Here is a 13,310-nt window from a genome sequence, read left to right as displayed (position 1 = left end):
TTGGCATTGCTGGGTACAGGGTAATGTATGGGCTGTACTAGGGTCATGGGGGTGGGTGATGGGACATTGGCATTGCTGGGTGGGGGATGGGACATTGGCATTGCTGGGTACAGGGTAATGTATGGGCTGTACTAGGATCATGGAGGTGGGTGATGGGACATTGGCATTGCTGGGTACATGACAATTGTATGGGTTGCACTTAGGATCATGGGTGCATCACATACATCATGGGTTGTGAGGTCATGCTGGGATTTTTGGTCCTACACACTGAATATTATCCTGTTGCTGATGTAGATCCAGACTTTGTTCATGACACCTTCTCTCCTGGTTTCCCCAGACTTGCTCTAGCTGCCGTGATGTCTCCTGTTGCCCCTGTGGCTTTGCCTGCGTCTACCAGCCCCCTGACTGTACCATCATTAACTGCATCTGCTGCGAGATTAAACTGCGGTGACGAGGAGGGGAGCCATCATCAGCCTATAAATGCCGACCAAGGGAAGCAGCGCTGTCCTCAGACGTCATTTTGGTTCTCTCTCTGTCCCTCCTCCCAGAATCCTTTGCAGCCCGGATGATGACAGTAGTGTTGCTATTTTCTCAGGTTCCTGCAGAGGGCAGCCTGGAGCCCATGTGCAGCCATACACTCCGCTACACGTCTGTACGCTGTGTCCATAGTGCCTACACATCAGACTCTCCTAGATCTGTGGGAACATGAACCCCCACAGTGACCTCCTCTGCACCCCTGTATAAACATGAAACCTTACAGCCAATCCATGCTGTCCCCATGTAGGGTACAGCAATGGGTTCACTTTGACGCCCCTCCCCCACCCCAGCAGCACATACTTACCTTTCCTTTGCTCAGCAGACAGGAGTAATGAATATGCATCCGCTATTAGGACGCATGCGGCTCACCCCATGTGACAGTGCTGGTGCTATGTGATTGGTCAAGCACTGTCACAGTCCTGAGCTTACACAGGTGCTTTCTGTTGAATTGGAGTTTTAGTTTTTGGGTTTATAGGACAAACATTGCCAATCATGCCAGCGCAGAGCGTTCCGGCCAGTTCCAGCGACAGTGCCATGCCTGTTCATAGAGGGCAGTGTAAGGTCAAAACGTCAACTTGGGGGGCGGGGGGGGGGGTTATGGGTTAACAGAGTGAGACTTCCAACATGGTGGGCGGACAACCCGGATAAGTTCTGGGATATCAGTGGGTAGTGTGTAGGGGGTCTTCTAGGGGAGGGGTCTCGGGATATTGTGAGGGTATAGTGGGGGTTAGGAAATATTGGGTGGAGATGGGGTGTAGGTGGGGAAATTGGGGGTGAGGGGTTGGAAGAGAATAATAATTGGGGCAGGAAGTGGGACAAGGGCATTAAGGGAAGAGTGGAGGGACAGAGAGGGGATCGGGTAGGGGGGTGGGGAAGGCAAAGAGGGGTTGGGGAGAGGAGAAGAAGGGGAAGGAGCAGAGAGGGGATGGGGTGGAGGGGGGGAGAAAAGGGGGGTTGGGGGGAGTTGACAAGGGAGGAAGGAGCAGAGAGGGGATGGGGTAGGGGGTGTGGAAGGTGAAGAGGGGGGTTGGGGGGGGGGGAGCAGAGAGGAGATGAGGTAGGGGGTGGGGGGGAGAAGAGGAAAAGATAGGGTAGGGGATGGGAAAGGAACAGAGAAGGGATGGGTTAGGGAGGGGGGAGGGGAGATGTGGTTGGGTGAAGGGGGGTGGGGTTGTGGGGTGGGGAAGGAGCAGAGGGGATAAGGTAGGGGGGTGGAGAAGTAGAGGAGCAGAGAGGATGTGGTAGGGGGAAGGGGAGGATAGGACGGGGGGGCTAGGGAAAGGAGAGGAGAGAGGATGGTGTAGAGGGAAGGGGAGGATGGGGAGGGGTTAGGGAGAGGAGAGAGGATGGGGTAGGGGGAAGGGGAGGATAGGAGGGGGGAAGGGGAGGTTAGGGGGAGGGGGGATTGGGTTGGGGGAAGGGGAGGATAGGGGGAGGGGGGATTGGGTTGGGGTAAAGGGGAGCAGAGGAGGGAGGATAGGGGGAGGGGGAAAGGGAGGATAGGGGGAGGGAGGATTGTCTAGGGGAAAGGGAGGATAGGAGGGAGAATGGGATAGGGGAGGATAGGAGGGGGGATGGGATAGGGGAGGATAGGAGGGGGGATGGGAGGGAGGGATGGTGTAGGGGGTAGGGAAAAAGAGGAAAGACAGAACATGGGAAAAAAAAAAGGAAAAGAAAAATTTTGTGTGTGCGGGGGGGGGGGGGGGGGGGGAGGGGTTTAGGGGGGTTGTAGGGGTACAAGAGCCCCGGATTCCCCCCGGCATGTAAATAGATAACAATGACGTTTGATCATCAGTGGGTTGCGTTGGTGTTATTTAGTGTTGCCAAACCTTTCGGAGTGGGTGATGATGTCTCTTAGGTTGGCCGTTGGGTTCTCAGTGACCCGGGGCCTTCACTTGTTTTTTCTGGCAGTGGACTGGAGCATCGAGCAGTAAAGCAGAGCAGAGTATGTGCAGCTGGGTGGAGGAGGGTCATCGTAGGGGACCTCATGGTCACCATTTAATGAGCTTTGGACAGGACGGGCAGGCCGAGTGCAGAGTATTTGTTCCTTTGTGTTTTCTTTGTATTTTTATACTGTGTGTGAGATTCATATTATTGTTTTTAATATATATTTTTCTATGTGTTTTTATATAAATGTTTTATGACAAAATGTGCTTACTTGACATGTCTCTACCAAATACCCGATGAATACATCAAGCTGTTCTGCACTCATTTTATGAGTTTAGGTCTTTGACAGGCAGAGAGAGAAAAAATCTCCTACCACCGTGTTACGAAAACCTCCATCCGCTGGTTGATCTGGCCAGCTTGCTCAGTAATAAAACAGTAACATTGGAACCAATCCGTGTTAAACTTCTACGATGATCCTATGACAAGAATTTTCAGACCTGCAAGCGATCCGTTCTCTGGATAGAGGGCTCTTAAGCCGGCCGTACGCGGGTCCAATTCTGAAAGACTTTTCTTTCGAAAATCTTTTCTAAGAATTTTATTTGGAATTTCGCACCATTAGTGGGTCACAGAAATGGCCAATTTTCGTGTGACCATCGAATTTGAGTGATCGGTCGTGCTGGAGATTTTTGGAAAAATGAACGAATTTCGAATCAATGATGGGAGAATCGTGCAAGAAATATAAAGCTGTGACCTGGAAAGAAAAGAGAATTCTTGGCTTCGAAAATTATTTTCTGTAGCAACTTGAAATTGGAGGCTTGGTTCATTGAACTTTGAAATCAATGGTGGCGCCATCGGATTACAAAACGCACAAAATTTCCGATTTTCTAAAGAAAATTAGTTGTGAACAGGGGCGGACTGACCAGTTGGAAACTGGGGCACTGCCCGAGGGCCCGGGGTCAGTAGGGGGCCCCATGAGATGCCCCTGGTACCTTTTTCATAGACTTTTTTGAGTTTGGCCAAGGACACAGGGGCCCCATGATCCCTTATTGCCCGGGGGCCCCATGAGTTGTCAGTCCGCCCCTGGTTGGGAATTCGATCCGTGTATGGCCTGCACAAGTCCAGCATACCAAAATGTAAACAAATGGTGTCACCACTACAACCGGTAGGCAAGAAACTCGGAATTAAAGCCCTACTATGTTTTCTCTATTGCCCCCCTTAAAAAAAAAAACAGAGTATCTCAGACAGCAATACCCCTCTTCAATCTGGAATTGTCCCCATAGTACCTCCACCACTTTGCCACAAGATGTCCTCCGTCTTCCAAGTAATGACGCCCGGTGTCACGCCTCCCAGAAGACAGGGCAGGGTGTCAGTGCTCCGCCCCCGAGGGGAGATAACCATAAAACCTTTCATTTACAAAGAGCGGCACCAACATGAGCACCACCTATCCTGCAGAAGAGTCAAGGGGGAAGAGGAGCTTGCAGTCTCATGTGACTGGCTTAAAAACAAATCGCACACATAGGGCGATTGATATGAAGGATGGGGGGGGATGGATCGTTGAACCCAGATCTGAATCAGAACTTCCTTTCAGCAAAATTACCATTATGTGCCATTTACTTTCTCCCTCTTCCACAATATGAAAAAGCAGATATTTTATCGCTTATATATTATTATACAGGATTTATATGGCGCCAACAGTTTGCTCAGCGCTTTACAATATAACGGGAGACAATAAAGTTCAATACAAGAGGGTTAAGAGGGTCCTGATCCTGGGAGCTTACAATCTAAGAGGGAGGGGCTGGTGGTACAAAAGGTAGTAACTGAGGGGGATGGACTGGTTGGAAGAGTAGAACATTCCATTGTTAGCTGAGGACAGGATAGGCTTCCCTGAAGAGAGGTTTTCAGAGATCGCCTAAAAGTGAGCAGAGTAGGCGATAGTCTGATAAATTGGGGTAGAGAGTTCCAGAGGATGAGGGAAGCTCTGGAGAAGTCCTGGAGACGAGCATGGGAGGAGGAGACAAGGGAGCTAGAGAGCAGGAGGTCATGGGAGGAGCGGAGAGTACGGTTGGGGTGATATTTAGAAACAAGATTGGTGATGTAATTTGGGGCAGAGTTATAAATGGCTTTATATGTTATTGTTAGTGTTTTGAATTTTATCCGTTGGGCAATGGGGAGCCAGTGGAGGGATTGGCAGAGAGGGGTGGAGGACACTGAGTGGGGGCCAGTGGAGGAAATGGCAGAGAGGGGTGGAGGACACTGAGTGGGGGCCAGTGGAGGGATTGGGAGAGAGGGGTGGAGGACACTGAGGGAAGGCCAGTGGAGGGATTGGCAGAGAGGGATGGAGGACACTGAGTGGAGGCCAGTGGAGGGATTGGCAGAGAGGGGTGGAGGACACTGAATAGGGGCCAGTGGAAGGATTGGCAGAGAGGGGTGGAGGACACTGAATGGGGGCCAGTGGAAGGATTGGCAGAGAGGGGTGAAGGACACTGAATGGGGGCCAGTGGAGGGATTGGCAGAGAGGGGTAGAGGACACTGAATGTGAGCCAGTGGAGGGATTGGCAGAGAGGGGTGGAGGACACTGAATGGGGGCTAGTGGAGAGATTGGCAGAGAGCGGTGAGGACACTGAGTGGAGGCCAGTGGAGGGATTGGCAGAGAGGGGTGGAGGACACTGAGGGAAGGCCAGTGGAGGGATTGGCAGAGAGGGATGGAGGACACTGAGTGGAGGCTAGTGGAGAGATTGGCAGAGAGCGGTGGAGGACACTGAGTGGAGGCCAGTGGAGGGATTGGCAGAGAGGGGTGGAGGACACTGAGGGAAGGCCAGTGGAGGGATTGGCAGAGAGAGATGGAGGACACCAAATGGAGGCCAGTGGAGGGAATGGCAGAGAGAGATGGAGGACACTGAGTGGAGGCCAGTGGAGGGATTGGCAGAGAGGGATGGAGGACACTGAATGGAGGCCAGTGGAGGGATTGGCAGAGAGGGATGGAGGACACTGAATGGAGGCCAGTGGAGGGATTGGCAGAGAGGGGTGGAGAACACTGAGTGGAGGTCAGTGGAGGGATTGGCAGAGAGGGGTGGAGGACACTGAGTGGAGGTCAGTGGAGGGATTGGAAGAGAGGGGTGGAGGACACTGAGTGGAGGTCAGTGGAGGGATTGGTAGAGAGGGGTGGAGGCCAGTGGAGGGATTGGCAGAGAGGGGTGGCTGATACAGAATGGTTAGTAAGGTGGATGGCAGCAGCATTCATATATTGGCCTCAATGGGGGGGAGTTTGACACGCGGTACCACCTGTAAGACTCGGTAAGCCAAGTTAAATTGGAAGCCACCTCCCCCTCCCGCTGCCATGGTAGGTTTTAGGTAGCAGGCCAAAATGCAGATCAATTGCCTTTTTCTACCCATGTGAACGGGGCCTTAGGCTCACCAAACACAATACAAACTGGCTGTAGGACCGTATTAGGTAGGACCTCATAATACGAGGTTTTGATAAATCTTACATTGATTGTAAAGAATATGTATATACTCTTTACAATCAACCTAAGATTTATCAAAACCTCGTAATATGAGGTTCTACCTAATAGAGCCAATCCATTTATATCCTATCAGGTCGGTCATTGCACTGCATACTTTTTGGTAGATCTGAAGGAGGTCGTACAATCAAGACTGTAACATGTATGGTGAGCTTTAAGATGGCCAAACACTATACAATCAGATTGTACGATCTCCATGCAATCCAAACCACAATAAAAATCCCAGATCCATTCCAATCTGAAGCTGGCTATACATTGTACTATCTGACTGCACAATCTCAGGGTTCGCTCCTTTGAGGTTCGTATCACAAAGTGTGTTGGCGTGTGCTATTTCGTGCATTGCCGTGCGTTGTGTTGGGGCAGCCCGTTTGTTTAATTGGCTCCCTAACGCACTAGAGAAAGGGGCGTGTACTTTTGTCTTTGGCCCCGCAACCCAGAGTAATGCAATTCTGTACATTTTGGGTTGCTAAGACTTGTAAGGTGCCAGTCTTCTCTGGCTGCAATAAACTGCACATTCCTCCAGTGCAAAGGTAAGCTTTAGATTCATCAAGAGCTATGAATATTTTGGATTGTGTGTATGTACTGTATATAGATAGATAGTCTTCCTTTAATTAAAAATTCTGAAATATATATATATACAGGTGAAACTCGAAAAATTAGAATATGGTGCAAAAGTTCATTTATTTCAGTGCAGCAACTTAAAAGGTGAAAGTAATATATGAGATAGACTCATTACATGCAAAGCAAGATAGTTCAAGCCGTGATTTGTCATCATTGTGATGATTATGGCTTACAGCTCATGAAAACCCCAAATCCACAATCTCAGAAAATGAGAATATTACATGCAATCAATAAAACACGGATTGTACATAGAACAATATCGGACCTCTGAAAAGTAGAAGCATGCATATGTACTCAGTACTTGGTTTGGGCCCCTTTTGCAGCAATTACTGCCTCAATGCGGCGTGGCATGGAAGCTATCAGCCTGTGGCACTGCTGAGGTGTTATGGAAGACCAGGATGCTTCAATAGCGGCCTTCAGCTCTTCTGCATTGTTCGGTCTCATGTCTCTCATCTGTCTCTTGGCAATGCCCCATAGATTCTCTATGGGGTTCAGGTCAGGTGAGTTTGCTGGCCAATCAAGCACAGTAATCCCACGGTCATTGAACCAGGTTTTGGTGCTTTTGGCAGTGTGGGCGGAGCCAAGTCCTGCTGGAAAATGAAGTCAGCATCCCCATAAAGCTCATCTGCGGAAGGAAGCATGAAGTGCTCCAAAATCTCCTGGTAGACGGCTGCGTTGACCCTGGACTTAATGAAGCACAGTGGGCCAACACCAGCAGATGACATGGCTCCCCAAATCAACACAGACTGTGGAAACTTCACACTGGACTTCAAGCATCTTGCAGTGTGTGCCTCTCCATTCTTCCTCCATACTCGGGGTCCTTGTGCCTCTCCATTCTTCCTCCATACTCGGGGTCCTTGTGCCTCTCCATTCTTCCTCCATACTCGGGGTCCTTGGGCCTCTCCATTCTTCCTCCATACTCGGGGTCCTTGGGCCTCTCCATTCTTCCTCCATACTCGGGTTCCTTGGGCCTCTCCATTCTTCCTCCATACTCGGGGTCCTTGAGCCTCTCCATTCTTCCTCCATACTCGGGGTCCTTGAGCCTCTCCATTCTTCCTCCATACTCGGGGTCCTTGTGCCTCTCCATTCTTCCTCCATACTCGGGGTCCTTGGGCCTCTCCATTCTTCCTCCATACTCGGGGTCCTTGGGCCTCTCCATTCTTCCTCCATACTCGGGGTCCTTGGGCCTCTCCATTCTTCCTCCATACTCGGGGTCCTTGGACCTCTCCATTCTTCCTCCATACTCGGGGTCCTTGGTTTCCAAATGAGATGCAAACGTTGCTCTCATCAGAAAAGAGGACTTTGGACCACTGAGCAGCAGACCAGGTCTGTTTTTCTTTAGCCCAGGTAAGACGCTTCTGATGTTGTTTGTTGTTCAGGAGCGGCTTGTCAAGAGGAATACGACATTTGAAGCCCATGTCCAGGATCCGTCTGTGTGTGGTGGCTCTTGATGCACTGACTCCAGCCTCAGTCCACTCCTTGTGAAACACTTTTGAATGGCCTTTTCCTGACAATCCTCTCCAGGCCGCGGTCATCCCTGCTGCTTGTGCACCTTTTTCTTCCACACTTTTCCCTTCCACATAACTTTCTATTAATGTGCTTTGATACAGCACTTTGGGAACATCCAACTTTTTCTGCAATTCCCTTTTGAGGCTTTCCCTCCTTATGGAGGGTGTCAATGATGGTGTCAGGTCAGCAGTCTTTCCCATGATTGTGATTCCTACTGAACCAGACTGAGAGACCATTTAAAGGCTCAGGAACCCTTTGCAGGTGTTATGGCTGAATGAGCTGATTAGAGTGGGACACTTTGAGCCGAGAATATTCCACTTTTTCACAATATGCTCATTTTCTGAGATTGTGGATTTGGGGTTTTCATGAGCTGTAAGCCATAATCATCACAATGATGACAAATCACGGCTTGAACTATCTTGCTTTGCATGTAAGGAGTCTCTCTCATATATTAGAGTCACCTTTTAAGTTGCTGCACTGAAATAAATGAACTTTTGCCCCATATTCTAATTTTTCAAGTTTCAGCTGTATATACTCACTCTCATACACATATACCATAGAATGACTGCAAGAAATCAACTAAAAATTAGTCTTTGTGTTTAATTATCATGCGCTTCAACCACTAACTCCTCCATGGAGCCCGGATAGCTCAGTCGGTAGAGCATCAGACTTTTAATCTGAGGGTCCAGGGTTCAAGTCCCTGTTCGGGCGGCTCCACAATTTTTTTCTGTAATTTTGCAGCAAAGCAGTATTCAGCGCACATATGTCTTTACATGTTTGCTATATCACTTTCAAGCGTTTTAATTATTTTTTTATTGACTGAAAAGTTCATTTTCTACAACAGACTTGCTTGATTCCCTTCCCTATAGACATGTGATGTGAGATCAACCATCAGGTGGCGCTGTGGAGTCGATTCCAGTAGCGTGCTGCCAGCTGTGTAGGGAAGGAGCGAGGCAGCAGGTGGCGCTGTGGAGTCCATTCCAGTAGCGTGCTGCCAGCTGTGTAGGGAAGGAGCGAGGCAGCAGGTGGCGCTGTGGAGTCCATTCCAGTAGCGTGCTGCCAGCTGTGTAGGGAAGGAGCGAGGCAGCAGGTGGCGCTGCAGAGTCGGTGCCTGTAGTCTTCTGATAGGCTGTATCAGGGACCTGTGTGCACAGTGTTGCTGGAAGCTCTGCTTGCTGAATTAATTCTTGTGTCATGGATTTTCTCATCTGTACACCAAGCTATTACCAGCGTCTAAAACTGCCCTGAAGAGATTTTAAATTGGCACAGTAACTGTTTTTAAAAAAATTATTTTCATAAGACATTGTTATACCAATTATTGCAGCTGGTCATGAATTGTGTATTTGTAATGACCATTTGTTTTAAATCCATATTTAAATAAATGTATATATCCATGAAGGTATTTATATTACATCCATAGGTTTATTTATGAAGGTGTTATCAAGGTAGGGAGTTCCATAGGGTGGGAGAAGCTCGGGAGAAGTCCTGGAGGCGAGGATGGGAGGAGGTGACACGTGAACCAGCGATCAGGTCTTGAGAGGAGCACCCCCTCCAGCACTGAATGTATGTAATGGCAAGGGGAGCTGGGGTGTGCTGGGGGATCCATTGTTGCAGGAGTGGATCTATTTTTTCAGGGGGCTCTATTGTTGCTGGGGGTGGCTGACTGTTCTGGGGGCCCTTTGTTGCTGGGAGGGATCTGCTGTTGATGGGAGGGGTCTATTTGTTGCTGGCTGCTGGGCGGTCTATTGATCCTGGCTGCTGGGAGATCTGTTGTACTCAGCGGCTAGACTCATCCACCTCACCACCCGCTCCACCTCTGCCACCCCCCTCTGCCTCTCCCTCCACTGGCTCCCTATCGCCCAACGCATCAAATTCAAACTACTCACTCTGACCTACAAAGCCATTCACAACACTGCCCCTAACTACCTCACCAACCTGATTCCCAAGTACCACCCTACCCGTACCCTTCGCTCTTCACAGGACCTCCTTCTATCTTGCTCCCTGGTCTCCTCCTCACACGCACGTCTGCAAGACTTCTCCAGGTCCTCCCCCATCCTCTGGAACTCACTACCCCAATCCATCAGACTGTCACCTTCCCTCCTCACCTTCAGGCGCTCCCTGAAAACCCACCTCTTCAGGGAAGCCTACCCCACCCTCACCTAACTGCTGCTCTCCTTCATTCCTCCTACCACTCCATCCCCCACAGCCACTTCCTCCTGTACCTCTACCCCCTCCCTCCTAGACTGTAAGCTCGAAAGAGTAGGGCCCTATAACCCCTCGTGTGCTGTTTGTAGTTGCTGTAATGTTTCATGTATTGTCCCCCCCTCTATTGTACAGCGCTGAGCAAACCCTTTGGCGCTATATAAACTCAATGTAATGTAATGTAATGTAATGTTGTTGCAGCCAGGGGGCTATTTCTGCTGGGGTGGATCTATTGTTGATGAGGGGGGAAGGAATATTGCTGCTGGCTGCACGGGATCCATTTGACTGGTTTTCTTGTTATCATTAACAAATTCCATACAAATCACTTAGCATCAAACAATAACACTTGGCTCTGTATGGAATGAAGGGTTGGTGTTTGGCGGGTGATTGGCTGTACCTTGGCCCTTTCTGTATGGAATGAAGGGTTGGTGTTTGGCGTGGGATTGGCCTTACCTTGGCCCTTTCTGTATGGAATGAAGGGTTGGTGTTTGGCGGGTGATTGGCTGTACCTTGGCCCTTTCTGTATGGAATGAAGGGTTGGTGTTTGGCGTGGGATTGGCCTTACCTTGGCCCTTTCTGTATGGAATGGAGGGTTGGTGTTTGGCGGGTGATTGGCTGTACCTTGGCCCTTTCTGTATGGAATGAAGGGTTGGTGTTTGGCAGGGGATTGGCCTTACCTTGGCCCTTTCTGTATGGAATGAAGGGTTGGTGTTTGGCGTGGGATTGGCCGTACCTTGACCCTTTCTGTATGGAATGAAGGGTTGGTGTTTGGCGTGGGATTGGCCTTACCTTGGCCCTTTCTGTATGGAATAAAGGGATAGTGTTTGGTGGTGGATTGGCCATACCTTGGTCCTTTCTGTATGGAATGAAGGGTTGGTGTTTGGTAGTGGATTGGCCATACCTTGGCCCTTTCTGTATGGAATGAAGGGTTGGTGTTTGGTGTAGGATTGGCCTTACCTTGGTCCTTTCTGTATGGAATGAAGGGATGGTGTTTGGCGGATGATTGGCCGTACCTTGGCCCTTTCTGTATGGAATGAAGGGTTAGTGTTTGGCGTAGGATTGGCCTTACCTTGGCCCTTTCTGTATGGAATGAAGGAATGGTGTTTGGCGTGGATTGGCCGTACCTTGGCCGTACCTTGGCCCTTTCTGTATGGAATGAAGGGTTGGTGTTTGGCGTAGGATTGGCCTTACTTTGGCCCTTTCTGTATGGAATGAAGGAATGGTGTTTGGCGGTGGATTGGCCGTAAATTGGCTGTACCTTGGCCCTTTCTGTATAGAATGAAGGGATGGTGTTTGGCGTTGGATTGGCTGTACCTTGGCCCTTTCGCCTTGGGTGCTACATGACCTTTTCCCACCACGTTTTTCTTTTTAAGCCCCATGGTACGGCGCACACGCTTACAATTAACATCAGGTGCAATAATAAATTGCGCACAAAAAGTGCAGCACACAAAAAGTTCCTAAAGTGTGTACATGGTCGTCCTTTGAAGAGAAAGGACCCTGGTCCTGATCCACTGGGTGCAAGACTCCTGACTGGGACGAGGGTACTCATGGTCCACCCTGCCCAAACCAGCCAGACCCCATTCTTCAGGGACTTTGCGGGGGTAAGGTCCACCTAAGCACCTAGGCGGGGCTCCCCTGAACACAGACCCCATAGGAAGGTGAGAACCTGGCCAGGTGCCCTTCCCCCCTGGGGCAGCTCTGAGAACCTACACCCTACTCATCGGAAGCGATGGTACCACCACTCTTTTTTTCTTTTTGCAGATCTCCTCTTTGCGGTGCTTTGTCAGACCCCTGCGAACAAAAAAGTGCACAGTGAAATCACTAGAGAAATAGCCAATCCTCTGAAGAGAAAGGGCCTCTAACCCCCAAAATCTCCGGGGCTCAAGGCACCTAGTCAGGGGCGGACTGACCATTTGGAAACTTGGGCACTGCCTGAGGGCCCGGGGTCAGTAGGGGGCCCCATGAGATGCCCCTGGTACCTTTTTCATAGGCTTTTTTGAGTGTGGGTGAGGACACAGGTGCCCCATGATCCCCTATTGCCCGGGGGCCCCATGAGTTGTCAGTCCGCCCCTGCTCCTAGTAGGGGGCCAGGCAGACCCCGCTCCTTGGGGAGCAAAAATGCATCAAAAACATACTACATGCATTTCTGAACTGTCTCCATTGAAATCTATTGAACCAAAAAACTCAGCGGTTTGCATTTAAAAAAGTCTTGACCATTTCCAAAAAACGCACCGGGGAAAACGCGGAGATGTGAACCTGTCCCATAGGAAATCAAAACAAATTTGCAAAATGCAATGGAAAGCGCATAGGTGTGACCCTAGATGAGCCATCTATACATGGGGGTGGGGGTCTACTAAAACTGGTGGGTGCACAATCCGGCGCAGCTCTGCACAGAAACCAATCAGCTTCCAGGTTTTATTGTCAAAGCTTCATTGAACAAGCTGAAGTTAGAAGCTGATTGGCCGCCATGCACAGCTGCACCCAGGGGCGGACTGACAACTCATGGGGCCCCCGGGCAATAGGGGATCATGGGGCCCCTGTGTCCTTGCCCAAACTCAAAAAAGCCTATGAAAAAGGTACCAGGGGCATCTCATGGGGCCCCCTACTGACCCCGGGCCCTCGGGCAGTGCCCGAGTTTCCAAATGGTCAGTCCGCCCCTGCCTGCACCAGATTCTGAGTGCTCCAGTTTTAGTAATTCTCCTCCATTGTGTTGTATTAAAACAAAACGCAGCACGCGGCATCTTTGGTGCATTGCTGGCCATTCAGGTTCCTAACGCAATGCATGATAAAGGTGTGACCGCATGTTCAGTGCATTGCTGTGAACACATCCCACGGATCATGTGATCAGTCCTAGTAGCCGGTCCCACCAGTGACATCTCTGGTTTGCAAATATTAAAAAATCCCCAACTGTCCTTCTATGTCCCATGTGTGCCATCTAGTCCTGACACATACAGAGACGGGGATAGGACTCCGGGGACATCTGGGGGGTCAGAGGTTAACTCACCAGGGACCACTTATGTCCCTTCCACCCGC

The 13,310-nt window shown here is 50.0% G+C and overlaps 1 non-coding gene across 1 annotated transcript; it reads left to right on the top strand.

Annotated features, from left to right (window-relative positions):
* The first annotated feature begins 8,713 nt into the window (after positions 1-8,713).
* TRNAK-UUU (transfer RNA lysine (anticodon UUU)) lies at positions 8,714-8,786 on the top strand. The gene has a single exon. It is a non-coding gene; the product is annotated as a tRNA-Lys (tRNA).
* The last annotated feature ends 4,524 nt before the right edge of the window (positions 8,787-13,310 follow it).

This window comes from Staurois parvus, unplaced genomic scaffold, assembly GCF_062004578.1.
Source record: "Staurois parvus isolate SC_StPar_1 unplaced genomic scaffold, SC_StPar_1.0 ptg003583l, whole genome shotgun sequence".
NCBI classification, from domain to species: Eukaryota; Metazoa; Chordata; class Amphibia; order Anura; family Ranidae; genus Staurois; species Staurois parvus.
Note: the sequence above shows the minus strand (reverse complement) of the source record. Positions and strands in the feature narration are given on the sequence as shown.